We start from the raw sequence: 17,979 nt of genomic DNA, 5'->3' as shown, positions 1-17,979 counted from the left end.
TCGACGTCTTGAGATGAAAAGTTAAGCTTTGGGGGGTCGCGACATTCCGGTAACTATATGGGATTTGCTGCGCCGGTACATCGGACGACTCCATATGCGAAGTGATGCGTCATGTAGTTGGTTAAACTCAACGGAAGGTTCGACTATTGTCCTACAATATGCATGTATATAGTGCTAATTTTTTCTTGAGTCTAATTATTTACAAGAAGAGTTATGAATATCCACTCTTACATGCATACATAGTAAATGAACCTCAAGCGTCTTACTCCACCTTTTACATCGATAGTCCATACTGTGTTTCGGAAGAAATATTTCTATTATTATAAAGTGATAGTTAATATTAAAGGTCGCATGTGTTTGATGTAAATTTTGGTTGAGATATTTCTTAGAAACAATGTAAAAAAAAGTTGTACGTAGAGTCGTAGATGAACTATTCTACCCCATGGAGTAGAATATATCATTATATCCTTACTTCAGTCGAATAAAAATTAATAGAGAAATATATGTACACACTATTTTGCAAGTGAAGTAATCTCGAAAATGTAACTCCAATATATAGCAAGCTCAAGTGCTCCTAAGAAAATTCAAAGAAAATAGAGAAAAAAAATATTCTGAATTGTTTTTACAACCAACATTTCTTAGTTTTTTAACTACATGCAAAATTTCGCCAATGTCTAGAAAAAAATCAGTGCTCCAAAATGCTACTCCCTCCATTCCAAATTAAGTGCATGGTTTTATCAAAAATAGACATTTTGGAGTATCATTTTTGTGCACAAAATATTTTGAGTGTTTTTTATTCACGAAATATCTACAAAATATTCCACATAGTCCTATTATAGAAAATAAACATAATCTATTTTAAAGGAAGGTTTGTTAACAAACTTTTTAAAATGTTCATCTGTGTGTTCTTGATATAAGTAAACTGTAAGTTCGTACTTTGTATTCTTTCATGGCAAAATGGAACCATATTCTTCTACATGGTATTTTATTTACGTATCTTATATGTTATAACTGAATAAAACATGCACAGATTACTTATATTCCTTAAGATTTAGGTTCAACGTCTCAGATTTGCTATTTGCGACCGACCTATAATATTGCTTCCTTCGTTCTTCGTAGGATTATGTGTGTTCAACAAATGCATACTTTAACAAAGTTACACTTTCATATTATCACAACAAGTATACTCTGAGATCTCTTGCAAAGAAACGAGAATAATATGTATATATCACTGTGACACATTTGAACAATTAAAAAATAATGAAAAACTATTGCATGTCATGTTTAAACATATTATTATTGTCCAAAGATTTATATCAAACAAAAATTCAATGTATCAAGTATTAAAAAGTGCTAGACCGTGCAGAGGCACGGGTTGACGACTAGTACATCTAATTTTATTTCACAACATATAAAAGAAAACAATATAAAGATAGGATGCTGCACGCGCATGTGCTCGGTCTACTATGAAAGTTATTACAATAGGCATGTATATGTATACATATAAAAGACATAGACATATAAAATCACTCATATGTCCAGAATTATATTTGATCATCCTAAGCTAATTCATCAAGGCACATATAGCCAAGAATTGTAGCCCCTTTTGCTATCTCAAAACTTATAAGGGCATCGAACGCAGCATATTTGATTCTTTCAATGTTCAATGGAGCAATCTCCCATCCGGAGTTCCTCAGTTGCTTGCACTCGTTGCCCTTCTCCATATTGGTTCCCAACACAAAGTTTGCTAGGTCAAATAGCGATGGTGTAGGTTTACTGCAAATCGTTTTTGGTATGTGAATGCGCGTCTGTAGGTCAATGGCATTTTTGACATGGAGACCGTATGGCTCAAGCACTTTTACGTCATTGCCAATTGCTGCTCCACAAAAGAAGATATCCTCACGAGCAAGAAATTTGTTGAGCTCTTCTGGTATGCGAGGCGAGTGCACGATGTGGTACACCAAGCAATCATCTGCAAAACACAGTTGAAGTACAGCGGCGTGTCGCTCCATTTCTGGGGGCAGGTCCTTCTGCTTCACCCCATGGACTTGGTCGGTGAACTCAGTGTCTAGACCAACAATCTTCATTTCCACCGTTTGGAGGGAGTTCAACACACTCTTGACCCATTCCTCAACGACGCCTGGTTCATTGGCGAACGTCACGGTTACCTTGAGGCCAACAATTTGATCAGAGCGATGAATAGCAGCAGACTGAGCCACCAGAATGGCAGCAGAGTGGTCATCATCCTCTGGAGCTAGCGGAGGCATCAGAGGATAATCAAAGATGGAAACAGTTTGTGGCTGCAATAGCTCCAAGGAGGACGGCGAAGCGAGCATGTAATTGGCATTGGTCTCCGTAGAAAGCGCCCTGCAGTCATAGACCAAGTGAGCGATAGGAGATATCATGAACAAATAAAACTTTTCTTTTTTAGTATTACTACACGTCAACGCCCACTGAGTAGAACCATAAATAACTCAACACAAAGTACTCCCGTTCAATAGATGAAGAGTTCATCTGAAAAGAAAAACTGAACTTCCTCAGAAACAAAATCATAGATCTATATTCTGAAAATGAATCTGAGTACCCATATTTTTTTGTTTTGCCCGAAGAATTAAGGTGCTCATCTTTGCCATCACGCAGTATACTGCTTGAAACTCCAATCTTCAAATGCATGAATTTTAAAAGAAAGCTGGGACTAAATTGGACAAGACAAATTTTTCAAGACATCGTACAGAGAAAAGTTCACAAGCAAAACACCTCAAATTCGTCCAGAAGATGGCAAAAAAAAGAATGCATGAGCATGCTGCGTATCATAAAAGAAGACAATAAAATAAGTTGCATTAGTATATTATTATACCTTGCTGACTTGGTTTTGTCTTGCAGCAGCGCCATAGTCAGGTGTATTGCAAATTGCAATTTCCACTACACGTACGCGGGAGATGTTGCTTCTCAGACTGCTGGATTGTATGTGATGTGATCGAGGGGATGGTTTGTCAATCCGGCCAAAAGGCTGCTTATAAGCTAGCCGATTGGGACAAAAATAGCAAGTACTGATATTCGTATTTTGGGAAGGAAACAGTAAGGATTTTGGCGCATTGCTTGTCTGCAGCAAATTTTTAATAGCTTTCTTTATGTTTCATTCACGTCAGATAGCAAGCACTGATATTCGCATCACCTCTTTCTTTTATGTGAACGTGGTAGCTTTGGTTTACCATTTTTGAATGTGAACATGCTCTAATTTTATTTAACATTTTGGCAAGCGAACGTGGTCTATTTATCCTTTTTTTATGAATGTGGTCTATTTCACATTCACATAAGATGTGTTTGGTTGTTCGTGGCGATTTTGCCTGCATTGCATATGTGTCTCAGTTGGGCCTGATTGACAAAAAATCATCATGTGCATATCGTTTCACTTCTAGGAAAAGGCTTATAGGTGGCCCTAACGAGTGGCGGGCGCGAAAAAGCACCCGCCATAGCCCTTTTGAAAAATTTGCAATGGCGGGTACTATAAACTTTGCTTTTCGACATAATAGTGGCGGGCATAAGTCCGGACCTGCCACTCCGTCACTCTTGCTAGTTTCTTCATGGTCGAAAAGCAACAGTGGCATGCACGTAGAATAGGCCCATCACTGGTGCCATGCTAATCATTGGCGGGCAGTTTCTAGCGACCGCCATAGACCCGCCCATACCGGTTTCAAATTTTGTAAGTGTTTGTAGTGGCGGGTCCGATTATGCACCCGCCACGGCTATATTTGGTCACCGTACCACCTACCACTCAAATATAGCAGTGGCGGGTGCTATCTGCCGCCCGTCACTCTTATGCATGACCTTATCCACCCCACCCCACACCCGGAGCCAATCACACATTATCCATCTAGACATAAATCTCTCTCTCTCTCTCTCTCTCTCTCTCCTCACTACCATCACCGGCGTTGTGACATCCTGCGCCGACGCCACCGGCAAGGTCGCCGTCCGACGCCTCGAACGGCATCGCGGACCCAATCTTCCCTGTCGCCCGCGCCATCCATCGCCTCCTCAAAGTCCTCGGCCTTGTTGTCCACCTCCAACTACTTCCTCGTCACTATCGCACGTGCCTTCCTCTGCCTCCAACGTAATCGGATTCCCCGTCAAACAAGTCGTTCACCTCTTCCATCGTCCCCGTCCTTCCCACCATCTCCGTACGCACCAGTGACCACACCTCCCCTCTCTCTGTTAATGGAGATTATAGTTATTATTGTATATTGTACTAGTACATTAGCAAAAGAAATTAGTGTAGTTAAAACTTGCTATTGGATGTACTGTAGTTGTCTCTTGTTATATGATGTACCATTTAATCTTTGTAATTGGACGTCTTAAATTTGATTGTACCATATTTTATTCAAGACGCAGATACTCATAACGAGTGCGAATGTTTTCGCTAAACGTGAATTAAGTTCCGTTTCGGTTAATTACTGGCAGTCAGTATGTCCAAATTCTAGCAAAGGTCATTCCAATTTTTCCGTAATTTTTTTAACTTTTTATGGACGAGCTACTTAATAATATTTTCCATCGCCTGGAGAATACTCACTCTTAATCCACAAGTTGATATTAGAGTTTTTCTAAGAGGAGGACACTGCCTGTTGTTGTACGGGGTTGTCCTTCTTGTTCACTTCTTCTTAGACTTTGCTAAAGTGGCAGGAGAAGATGAAGGACGACCATCACCGACAGTCAAAAATACAGTGACTAAGTGTTTGTACACCATATATATAACTACTTGAGAGATGAACCGACTATTGTTGTAGGATGTCGTTCTTCTCCCTCTTCTCCTCTAAGAGCTTGGTAAAGCAGGAGGAGAGAGGGGGAGAACAACCATTACCGACAGTCGATATTACAGTAAGTGAGTGTACACCATATATACAACCACTTACGAGATGAACCTACTTAAGAGCTAGAAATGTCGACCTATATATACAGCAACAGGTGAGTAAGTATCAAAAAAGTCTTCACCTTTCTTTTCAGTATAACTCTTAGCCACAAGCCGAGCCTTGTACTTTTCAATAGTGTCATCCGACCTAAGCTTCTTCTGGAATACCCATTTGCATCCTATAGGTTTGCACACATAAGTACGATCAGTTATCTCCCAAGTTTCATTCGCCAAGATGGAATCCATCTCGCGACGAACTGCTTCCTTCAAGTAGTCAGCATCTTCAGATGCATAGGCCTCTAAAGTAGAACTGGGAGTGTCATCTATGAGATAAAGAAGAAAATCATCACCAAAAGACATTGCATTCCTTTGTCTCTTGCTCCTAGTAGGAACTTCATTGTTCTCCTCCACAGGACTTTCAAAGTGTTCCATCGAAATGGCAGGTTCAGTAATTGTAACTGGTTCCTGATTCGATGAACCAGGCATATCCTGATTAGATGAGGTAGCCATATCCTTCATGAGAAAGATATCTTCAAAGAAAGTCACATCATTCAACTGCACTATCGTACCGACATGCATGTCAGGAACCTCAGATTTTATAACCAAGAATCTATAACCAATTCTATGAAAAGCATATCCTTGGAAAACACAATCCACAGTTTCTGGTCCCAGCTTCCGCTTCTTTGGAATTGACGCATTGACTTTTGCCAAACAACCCCAGGTTCGTAGATAACAGAGATTTAACCTTTTCTTGTCCCATTCCTTGAATGGAGTTATCTCTTTGTTCTTTGTGGGAACTCGATTTAGGACATGACTTGCTGTCAATATCGCCTCCCCCACCATGCCTTGTTGAGACCCGATGTGTCTAACATGGCGTTAACCGAATCAGTTAGAGTATGGTTCTTTCTTTCGGCCACCCCATTTGACCGAGGTGAATAGGGAGGCGTCCTCTCATGGATTATACCATGTTCCGCACAAAAGGAATCAAATTCATTTGAGAAATACTCTCCACCACGATCGGACCTAAGCCTCTTGATCTTTCGATCAAGTTGGTTTTCCGCTTCAACTTTATAGATCTTGAAATAGTTCAAAGCCTCATCCTTAGATTTCAGAAGATACACATGACAATATCTAGTGGAGTCATCAATTAACGTCATAAAATACTTCGTTCCACCTTTTATCAAAACACCATTCATTTCACATAGATCTGAATGTATGAGATCTAATGGTACAAGATTTCCCGTTTCCGCAGTCACTTGAGACTTACGAGGTTGCTTAGCTTGCACACACACTTGACACTTAGATCCCATGACAGTGGCGAAACTAGGGATTAAGTTTAACTTCTCTAGTCGCGACATGTAACCGAAGTTAACATGACAGAGGTGAATGCCACACATATGATTCACTATTGTTGCAAACGTGATTAACAACTTTATTACAAACGTCTGATAAGGATAAACGAAACAGGCCACCTAACTCATAGCCTTTACCAACAAATGTTCCATACTTGGAAATAACAAATTTATTAGACTCAAAGACAAGCTTGTAGCCATCTCTACACACAACAGATCCGCTAACAAGCCTTTTATTGACGAAGGGGACATAATGCATGTTCTTGAGCTGCACGATCTTTCCCGAAGTAAATTGTAGGTCGACCGTGCCAACACCATGAACAGAAGCACTTGAACCGTTGCCCATCAGCACAGTTGAAGTCCCTGCAGTCTTATAAGACGAAAACATGGAAATATCACCGCATACATGCACATTAGCACCCGTGTGAATCAACCAACCAGGAGAATGACATACTGAAAGAATAGTGGGACATATACCATACCCAGCATCCTTCATGCTAGTGTCTCCAATGACGACATTGGCGGACCTGCCGCCTTTCCCAGGGTGACGCTTGTCATAGAGATTAGGACAACTAGGAGCCCAATGATCAGGATGCCCACACACATGACAAACACCTTTCTTCTTGTCATTCTTCTTCTTCAAGTTCGTGTGCTGCACAGCCTTGTTCTACCCATCAAACTTTGATTTACCATCAAATTTTCCCTTGTTCTTGAACTTGTGGGGCCGGAAGTTCTTCTTCCGTAACAGATTGGCACTAGAACCTCCCTCAATACCTCGAGCATGGTTGTCCTTTGCTCTCGCATTTTCTTCCACATCAAGAGTACCAATGAAATGCGGAACGGAAAACTCCTGCCTCTTATGCTTCAGTGAGGTAGCAAAGTTCCTCCATGTGGGAGGAAGCTTAGTGATGATACCTCCGGCAATAAACTTGTCCGGTAGGATACAATTGAAGTGCTCAAGTTCTCTAGAAAATGAATGTATCTCATGAGCTTGCTAAAACCACGAAGCGCTCTTCAATCATCCTGTAGTCATACAATTGCTCCATGTTGTACAACTCAGTGCCAGCATCCGAGACCCCAAACTTGGCCTCGAGTGCATCTCACATATGTTTTCCATTATCAATTGACGCATAAGCATCAACTATGTTCTCACCAAGAACACTCAAGAGAGCAGCCTTAAACAAGGTATCCATTTTCTAAAAAGTTTCTACCTGCTGAGCATCTTGCTCTCCTTCAGGTTTGCCAAGAGTGGCGTCATAGCAACTCGTGGTTTAAAAGCATAATACCGCTCTCACGCGCCACCTCTTATAGTGGATACCCTCAAACATAGGAGGTTTCATGGAAGCAGCAAAACAACTCGTGGTAAATTGCCTATAATAAGGTTTTTGGATTGTTGGAAATATGAGCAATTTACCGAATGATTTTATTAACAGAAATACTAGATAAAGCACGACTAGTATAGCAGTGATAAAACAAATCGTGCGATTTGACCAAGAGAAGGTAAACATCATCTGCATATATGAACTAGAACGGAACACATCTAGAACAGACACTAGAGCAAGAAGGTTTGACAGAACCTCGAACAGGAAGAGTATGAGAACGTACGGAACGGGAGCAGATGCACCGGTCTTGGGGTCGGTGTCCTCGCCAGCCATGTCATCGAGGAGGTTGTCGACCCCGGGGAAGAAGTCGTCATCGGGAAGTAGTCGTTGGAGGCCGGGGCGTCCGTGACGAAGAAGTCAGTAGTCGTGCTGAGCGCTCCCCAAAAACCTTATCACCCTTCTCCCGTACAGGACTCAAAAGGTGCGGTTCCGGAGGCCTACTATCCTGACCTGCGGTGCACGCCGCAACCGGGATGGGGAAGAACGTAGCAGTAGCGTAGTGCTCAGGAACTTGTGGCAAGACGAAGAAGACCTTCTGATGTGTCTCTCTGGAGAGGAGCGACCTCACTTATATAGGCACAGGAGAGGGACGCAAACAGGCTGCGACGGGAGGTGAAGCAATTGTGGGAGATGAAGTGAACAGGCAGCACGCGAAGAGGTGCACCGTTCATATTCATTCTCCACTATAGCAAAATGTTTCAGCTCCCGTGTGACCGTTCGTATACCCGTCGTGCGTGGCAAAAATTTAGACATCGGCTCGGCTCATTCCCGCGGCGCGGCGCGGCGTGGCGCGGCGGGACGAGGCGTGGCATGGCATGGCGAGGCGTGCGGTGGAGAAGGAGCACGCGTGGATGTCCCTCTTGTGCTCATGCTCATACATGTGGGGAAAGAACCTCCCTTAAAAGAGGTCCAATTCCCTCTAAACTAGCAATGTGGGACTAAACTTTAGTTCCACCTCTTGCCTTGCACGAATAGGCTGCGTGGGCCTCTATGATTTATTAGGAATTTCTGAAACTGCTATTGGGCTGGGCCCAAATAGACAAAATTCCAGCACTTTGTAGACTCAAGGAACGAATGGTTTGGTCTAAGCGCGGATGACATTAATTCTTTTGGGGAGAAGAGCAGGAATCATAGCACCTGGCATGTGACTCTATATATGTATAACCTTCCTCCTTGATTATTTCTTCATGTACCACAATATTTTAGTTTCAAATAGATAAAAATAGTACGTGTACAAGTTATGTAGTTTTCATTATAGTTATTTGATTCTGTAGCGAAGCATGAGGAAATCTGATGGTGCAAGACAACGCCATGTTGAAAGAGGACTTATGAACATTTTTCTCCAGAATTCCTGATGGTTCTCCTTGTCACATTTATTTGCTCTCACGCCTTGGGCCTCGTGTTTTTTTGTTGCATCGCACGGGCATGTTTACTAATAATAGTAATAATAATATGACTTCGATAATAAAACTAATGTTTATTTCACAACATATAAAAGAAAACAATAGAAAAATAGGATGTTGCACGCGCATGTGCTCAGGCTACTATTTGCTTGAGGATTCCTCTTGTCACATTTGTTCTCACAACTTGGGCGTTGTGTTTTCCCGTTGCAACGCACGGGCATGTTATTAGTAATAGTAATAATAATATGACTTCCATAATCTTATATTTACTAATTGGAGGCACCTTTCAAGTCGTCTCATTAATCCAGATGATTAATATTAATTACACCGTTGGATCGTAGAATGTACGCTCTGGATAGAAAAAAAACATATGTAACACAGATGATCCCATTATCCCTTAAAAGAGGCATGTGACACGACCAACGTTAATTAATAATGATAAAAATGAAAATAAAGGTCCTTCCATTTCCTCAAAAAAATAAGGCAAGACTTCGTCCATATGGACTCTAATCCAACGAAAAAAGGAGATAATCTACACAGTCCTGTTGATTGCCAAAGCCGGCTCCATAATAAAATATTCCGCCGATTAACCATGCCAGGACGTGACAGATGTGACAACGTATTGTACATACAAAAGCAAAAGCAGGAGACGGCTGCAAATTTCAAAAAAAAGGGAAAGAAACGGCTGCAAGCTGGACCGTTGAGTCCTCTTTTTTAGAGAGCGAGAACCCTGATGATACACGTTTGGTTGGATACATAAATTAAACAGAATGACGTCTAAAAAACAAACAGAGCTCCGTATAGCTTGCAAGCTGGGTATCTATAAGTACATGTGTGGTTCCTCTATATCTAACAAATAGAGCTTTGGGTAGCTTCCAAGCTGGGTATCTATACTTGCATCCATACTGTCTATGTCTAATTTATTTCTTGCGACCTTGCAAAAGAAACTAGCCCAGCGTCTAAGGAGCCATCACGACTCAACGTCTTGAGATGAAAAGTTAAGCTTTGGGGCGTCGCGACATTCCGGTATCTATATGGGATTTGTTGCGCCGGTACATCGGACGACTCCATATGCGAAGTGACGCGTCATGTAGTTGGCTAAACTCAACGGAAGGTTCAACTATTGTCCCACAATATGCATGTATATAGTGCTAATTTTGTCTTGAGTCTAATTATTTACAAGAAGAGTTGTGAATATCCACTCTTACATGCGTACACAGTATATGAACCTCAAACGTCTTACTCCACCTTTTACATCGATAGTCCATACTGTGTTTCGGAAGAAATATTTCTATTATTATAAAGTGATAGCTAATATTAAAGGTCGCATGTGTTTGATGTAAATTTTGGTTGAGATATTTCTTAGAAACAATGTAAAAAATGGTTGTACGTAGAGTCGTAGATGAACTATTCTACCCCATGAAGTAGAATATATCATTATATCCTTATTTCAGTCTAATAAAAATTAATAGAGAAATATATGTACACACTATTTTGCAAGTGAGGTAATCTCCAAAGTGTAACTCCAATATATAGCAAGCTCAAGTGCTCCTAAGAAAATTCAAAGAAAATAGAGAAAAAATATATTCTGAATTGTTTTTACAACCAACATTTCTTAGTTTTTTTAACTACATGCAAAATTTCATTATGGAACGTTCGCCAATGTCTAGAAAAAATCAGTGCTCCAAAATGCTACTCCCTCCATTCCAAATTAAGTGCATGCTTTTATCAAAAATAGACATTTTGGAGTATCATTTTTGTGCACAAAATATTTTGAGTGTTTTTTATTCACGAAATATCTACAAAATATTCCACATAGACCTATTATAGAAAATAAACATAATCTAGTTTAAAGGTAGGTTTGTTATCAAACTTTTTAAAATGTTCATCTGTGTGTTCTTGATATAAGTAAACTGTAAGTTCGTACTTTGTATTCTTTCATGGCAAAATGGACCATATTCTTCTACATGGTATTTTATTTACGCATCTTATATGTTATAACTGAATAAAACATGCACAGATTACTTATATTCCTTAAGATTTAGGTTCAACGTCTCAGATTTGTTATTTGCGACCGACCTATAATATTGCTTCATTCGTTCTTCGTAGGATTATGTGTGTTCAACAAATGCATACTTTAACAAAGTGACACTTTCATATTATCACAACAAGTATACTCTGAGATCTCTTGCAAAGAAACGAGAATATTATGTATATATCACTGTGACACATTTGAACAATTAAAAAATAATGAAAAACTATTGCATGTCATGTTTAAACATATTATTATTGTCCAAAGATTTATATCAAACAAAAAATTCAATGTTTCAAGTATTAAAAAGTGCTAGACCGTGCAGAGGCACGGGTTGACGACTAGTACATCTAATTTTTTATTTCACAACATGTAAAAGAAAACAATAGAAAAATAGGATGCTGCACGCGCATGTGCTCGGTCTACTATGAAAGTTATTACAATAGGCATGTATATGTATACATATAAAAGACATAGACATATAAAATCACTCATATGTCCAGAGTTCTATTTGATCATCCTAAGCTAATTCATCAAGGCGCATATAGCCAAGAATTGTAGCCCCTTTTGCTATCTCAAAACTTATAAGGGCATCGAACGCAGCATATCTGATTCTTTCAATGTTCAATGGAGCAATCTCCCATCCGGAGTTCCTCAGTTGCTTGCACTCGTTGCCCTTCTCCAGATTGGTTCCCAACACAAAGTTTGCTAGGTCAAATAGCGATGGTGTAGGTTTACTGCAAATCGTTTTTGGTATGTGAATGCGCATTTTTGACATGGAGACCGTATGGCTCAAGCACATTTACGTCATTGCCAATTGCTGCTCCACAAAAGAAGATATCGTCACGAGCAAGAAATTTGTTGAGCTCCTCTGGTATGCGAGGCGAGTGCACGATGTGGTACACCAAGCAATCATCTGCAAAACACAGTTGAAGTACAGCGGCGCGTCGCTCCATTTCTGGGGGCATGTCCTTCTGCTTCACCCCATGGACTTGGTCGGTGAACTCAGTGTCTAGACCAACAATCTTCATTTCCACCGTTTGGAGGGAGTTCAACACACTCTTGACCCATTCCTCAATGATGCCTGGTTCATTGGCGAACGTCACGGTTACCTTGAAGCCAACAATTTGATCAGAGCGATGAATAGCAGAAGACTGAGCCACCTGAATGGCAGCAGAGTGGTCATCATCCTCTGGAGCTAGCGGAGGCATCAGAGGATAATCAAAGATGGAAACAGTCTGTGGCTGCAATAGCACCAAGGAGGACGGCGAGGCGAGCATATCATTGGCATTGGTCTCCGTACAAAGCGCTCTGCAGTCATAGACCAAGTGAGCGATAGGAGATATCATGAACAAATAAAAGTTGTCTTTTTTTAGTATTACTACATGTCAACGCCCACTGAGTAGAACCATAAATAACTCAACACAAAGTACTCCCGTTCAATAGATGAAGAGTTCATCTGAAAAGAAAAACTGAACTTGCTCAGAAACAAAATCCTAGATCTATATTCTGAAAATGAATCTGAGTACCCATATTTTTTTTTGTTTTGCCAGAAGAATTAAAGTGCTCATCTTTGCCATCACGCAGTATACTGCTTGAAACTCCAATCTTCAAATGCATGAACTTTAAAAGAAAGATGGGACTAAATTGGACAAGACAAATTTTTCAAGACATCGTACAGAGAAAAGTTCACAAGCAAAACACCTCAAATTCGTCCAGAAGATGGCAAAATAAGAATGCATGAGCATGCTGCGTATCATAAAAGAAGAAGACAATAAAATAAGTTGCATTAGTATATTATTATACCTTGCTGACTTGGTTTTGTCTTGCAGCAGCGCCATAGTCAGGTGTATTGCAAATTGCAATTTCCGCTACACGTACGCGGGAGATGTTGCTTCTCAGACTGCTGGATTGTATGTGATGTGATCGAGGGGATGGTTTGTCAATCCGGCCAAAAGGCTGCTTATAAGCTAGCCGATTGGGACAAAAATAGCAAGTACTGATATTCGTATTTTGGGAAGGAAACAGTAAGGATTTTGGCGCATTGCTTGTCTGCAGCGAATTTTTAATATCTTTCTTTATGTTCCATTCACGTCAAATAGCAAGCATTGATATTTGCATCACCTCTTTCTTTTATGTGAATGTGGTAGCTTTGGTTTACCATTTTTGAATGTGAACGTGCTCTAATTTTATTTAACATTTTTGCAAGCGAACGTGGTCTATTTATCCTTTTTTTTGTGAATGTGGTCTATTTCACATTCACATAAGATGTGTTTGGTTGTTCGTGGAGATTTTGCCTGCATTGCATATGTGTCTCAGTTGGGCCTGATTGACAAAAAATCATCATGTGCATATCGTTTCACTTCTAGGAAAAGGCTTATAGGTGGCCCTAACGAGTGGCGGGCGCGGAAAAGCACCCGCCATAGCCCTTTTGAAAATTTTGCAATGGTGGGTACTATAAACTTTGCTTTTCGACATAACAGTGGCGGGCATAAGTCAGGACCTGCCACTCCGTCACTCTTGCTAGTTTCTTCATGGTCGAAAAGCGACAGTGGCATGCACGTAGAATAGGCCCATCACGGGTGCCATGCTAATCATTGGCGGGCAGTTTCTAGCGACCGCCATAGACCCGCCCATAACGGTTTCAAATTTTGTAAGTGTTTGAAGTGGCGGGTCCGATTATGCACCCGCCATGGCTATATTTGGTCACTGTACCACCTACCACTCAAATATAGCAGTGGCGAGTGCTATCTGTCGCCCGTCACTCTTATGCATGACCTTATCCACCCCACCCCACACCTGGAGCCAATCACACATTATCCATCTAGACATAAATCTCTCTCTCTCTCTCTCTCTCTCTCTCTCTCCTCACTACCATCACCGGCGTTGTGACATCCTCCGCCGACGCCACCGGCAAGGTCGCCGTCCGCCGCCTCGAACGGCATCGCGGACCCAATCTTCCCTGTCGCCCGCGCCATCCATCGCCTCCTCAAAGTCCTCGGCCTTGTTGTCCACCTCCAACTACTTCCTCGTCACTATCGCCCGTGCCTTCCTCTGCCTCCAACGTAATCGGATTCCCCGTCAAACACGTCGTTCACCTCTTCCATCATCCCCGTCCTTCCCACCATCTCCGTACGCACCAGTGACCACACCTCCCCTCTCTCTGTTAATGGAGATTATAGTTATTCTTGTATATTGTACTAGTATATTAGCAAAAAAAATTAGTGTAGTTAAAACTTGTTATTGGATGTACTGTAGTTGTCTCTTGTTATATGATGTACCATTTAATCTTTGTAATTGGACGTCTTAAATTTGATTGTACCATATTTTATTCAAGATGCAGATACTCATAACGAGTGCCAATGTTTTCGCTAAACGTGAATTAAGTTCCGTTTCGCTTAATTACTGGCAGTCAGTATGTCCAATTTCTAGCAAAGGTCATTCCAATTTTTCCATAATTTTTTAACTTTTTATGGACGAGCTACTTAATAATATTTTCCATCGCCTGAAGAATACTCACTCTTAATCCACAAGTTGATATGAGAGTTTTTCTAAGAGGAGGACACTGCCTGTTGTCGTACGGGGTTGCCCTTCTTGTTCACTTCATCTTAGACTTTGCTAAAGTGGCAGGAGAAGATGAAGGACGACCATCACCGACAGTCAAAAATATGGTGACTAAGTGTTTGTACACCATATATATAACTACTTGAGAGATGAACCGACTATTGTTGTAGGATGTCGTTCTTCTCCCTCTTCTCCTCTAAGAGCTTGGTAAAGCAAGAGGAGAGAGGGGGAGAACGACCATTACCGACAGTCGATATTACAGTATGTGAGTGTACACCATATATACAACCACTTACGAGATGAACCTACTTAAGAGCTAGAAATGTCCACCTATATATACAACAACAAGTGAGTAAGTATCAAAGAAGTCTTCACCTGTCTTTTCGGTATAACTCTTAGCCACAAGCCGAGCCTTGTACTTTTCAATAGTGTCATCAGGCCTAAGCTTCTTCTTGAATACCCATTTGCATCCTATAGGTTTGCACCCATAAGTACGATCAGTTATCTCCCAAGTTTCATTCGCCAAGATGGAATCCATCTTGCGACGAACTGCTTCCTTCAAGTAGTCAGCATCTTCAGATGCATAGGCCTCTGAAGTAGAACTGGGAGTGTCATCTATGAGATACAGAAGAAAATCATCACCAAAAGACTTTGCATTCCTTTGTCTCTTGCTCCTAGTAGGAACTTCATTGTTCTCCTCCATAGGACTTTCAAAGTGTTCCATCGAAATGGCAGGTTCAGTAATTGTAACTGGTTCCTGATTCGATGAACCAGGCATATCCTGATTAGATGAGGTAGCCATATCCTTCATGAGAAAGATATCTTCAAAGAAAGTCACATCATTCAACTCCATGATCGTACCGACATGCATGTCAGGAACCTCAGATTTTATAACCAAGAATCTATAACCAATTCTATGAAAACCATATCCCAGGAAAACACAATCCACAGTTTCTGGTCCCAGCTTCCGCTTCTTTGGAATTGACACATTGACTTTTACCAAACAACCCCAGGTTCCTAGATAACAGAGATTTAACCTTTTCTTGTCCCATTCCTTGAATGGAGTTATCTCTTTGTTCTTTGTGGGAACTCGATTTAGGACATGACTTGCTGTCAATATCGCCTCCCCCCACCATGCCTAGTTGAGACCCGATGTGTCTAACATGGCGTTAACCAAATCAGTTAGAGTATTGTTCTTTCTTTCGGACACCCCATTTGACTGAGGTGAATAGGGAGGCGTCCTCTCATGGATTATACCATGTTCCGCACAAAAGGAATCAAATTCATTGGAGAAATACTCTCCACCACGATCGGACCTAAGCCTCTTGATCTTTCGATCAAGTTGGTTTTCCGCTTCAGCTTTATAGATCTTGAAATAGTTCAAAGCCTCATCGTTAGATTTCAGAAGATACACATGACAGTATCTAGTGGAGTCATCAATTAACGTCATAAAATACTTCGTTCCACCTTTTATCAAAACACCATTCATTTCACATAGATCTGAATGTATGAGATCTAATGGTACAAGATTTCTCGTTTCCGCAGTCACTTGAGACTTACGAGGTTGCTTAGCTTGCACACACACTTGACACTTAGATCCCATGACAGTGGTGAAACTAGGGATTAAGTTTAACTTCTCTAGTCGCGACATGCAACTGAAGTTAACATGACAGACGTGAATGCCAAAAATTTGATTCACTATTGTTGCAAACGTGATTAACAACTTTATTGCAAACATCTGATAAGGATAAACGAAACAGGCCTCCTAACTCATAGCCTTTACCAACAAAGGTTCCATACTTGGAAATTACAAATTTATTAGACTCAAAGACAAACTTGTAGCCATCTCTACACACAAGAGATCCGCTAACAAGACTTTCATTGACGAAGGGGACATAATGCACGTTCTTCAGCTGCACGATCTTTCCCGAAGTAAACTACAGGTCGACCGTGCCAACACCATGAACAGAAGCACTTGAACCGTTGCCCATCAGCACAGTTGAAGTCCCTGCGGTCTTATAAGACGAAAACATGGAAATATCACCGCATACATGCACATTAGCACACGTGTCAATCAACCAACCAGGAGAATGACATACTGAAAGAATAGTGGGAAATATACCATACCCAGCATCCTTCATGCCAGTGTCTCCAATGACAACATTGGCGGACTTGCCGCCTTTCCCAGGGTGACGCTTGTCATAGAGATTAGGGCAACTAGGAGCCCAATGACCAGGATGCCCACACACATGACAAACACCTTTCTTCTTGTCATTATTCTTCTTGAAGTCCGTGTGCTGCACAGTCTTGTTCTTCCAATCAAACTTTGCTTTACCATCAAATTTTCCCTTGTTCTTGAACTTGTGGGGCCGGAAGTTCTTCTTCTGTACCAAATTGGCACTAGAACCTCCCTCAATACCTCGAGCACGGTTGTCCTTTGCTCTCGCATTTTATTCCACATCAAGAGTACCAATGAAATCCGGAACGGAAAACTCCTGCCTCTTATGCTTCAGTGAGGTAGCAAAGTTCCTCCATGTGGGAGGAAGCTTAGTGATGATACCTCCGACAATAAACTTGTCCGGTAGGATACAATTGAAGTGCTCAAGTTCTCTAGCAAATGACTGTATCTCATGAGCTTGCTAAAACCACGGAGCGCTCTTCAATCATCATGTAGTCATACAATTGCTCCATGCTGTACAACTCAGTGCCAGCATCCGAGACCCCAAACTTGGCCTCGAGTGCGTCTCACATATGTTTTCCATTACCAATTGATGCACAAGCATCAACTATATTCTCACCAAGAACACTCAAGAGAGTAGCCTTAAACAAGGTATCCATTTTCAGAAAAGTTTCTACCTGTTGAGCATCTTGCTCTCCTTCAGGTTTGCCAAGAGTGGCGTCATAGCAACTCGTGGTTTGAAACCATAAGACCGCTCTCACGCGCCACCTTTTATAGTGGATACCCTCAAACATAGGAGGTTTCATGGAAGCAGCAAAACAACTCGTGGTAAATTGCCTATAATAAGGTTTTTGGATTGTTGGAAATATGAGCAATTTACCGATTGATTTTATTAACAGAAATACTATATAAAGCATGACTAGTATAGCAGTGATAAAACAAATCATGCGATTTGACAAAGAGAAGGTAAACATCATCTGCATATATGAACTAGAACCGAACATATCTAGAACAGACACTAGAGCAAGAAGGTTTGACAGAACCTCGAACAGGAAGAGTATGAGAACGTACGGAACAGGAGCAGATGCACCGGTATTGGGGTCGGTGTTCTTGCCAGCCATGTCCTCGAGGAGGTTGTCGACCTCGTGGAAGAAGTCGTCATCG

The 17,979-nt window shown here is 41.2% G+C and overlaps 1 pseudogene; it reads right to left on the bottom strand.

Annotated features, from left to right (window-relative positions):
- Window positions 1-11,592: 11,592 nt before the first annotated feature.
- LOC119339615 lies at window positions 11,593-12,913 on the bottom strand (annotated as a pseudogene).
- Between the last annotated feature and the right edge of the window lie 5,066 nt (window positions 12,914-17,979).

This window comes from Triticum dicoccoides, chromosome 7B (genome assembly GCF_002162155.2).
Source record: "Triticum dicoccoides isolate Atlit2015 ecotype Zavitan chromosome 7B, WEW_v2.0, whole genome shotgun sequence".
NCBI classification, from domain to species: Eukaryota; Viridiplantae; Streptophyta; class Magnoliopsida; order Poales; family Poaceae; genus Triticum; species Triticum dicoccoides.
This window is presented reverse-complemented; position numbering and strand designations above follow the sequence as displayed.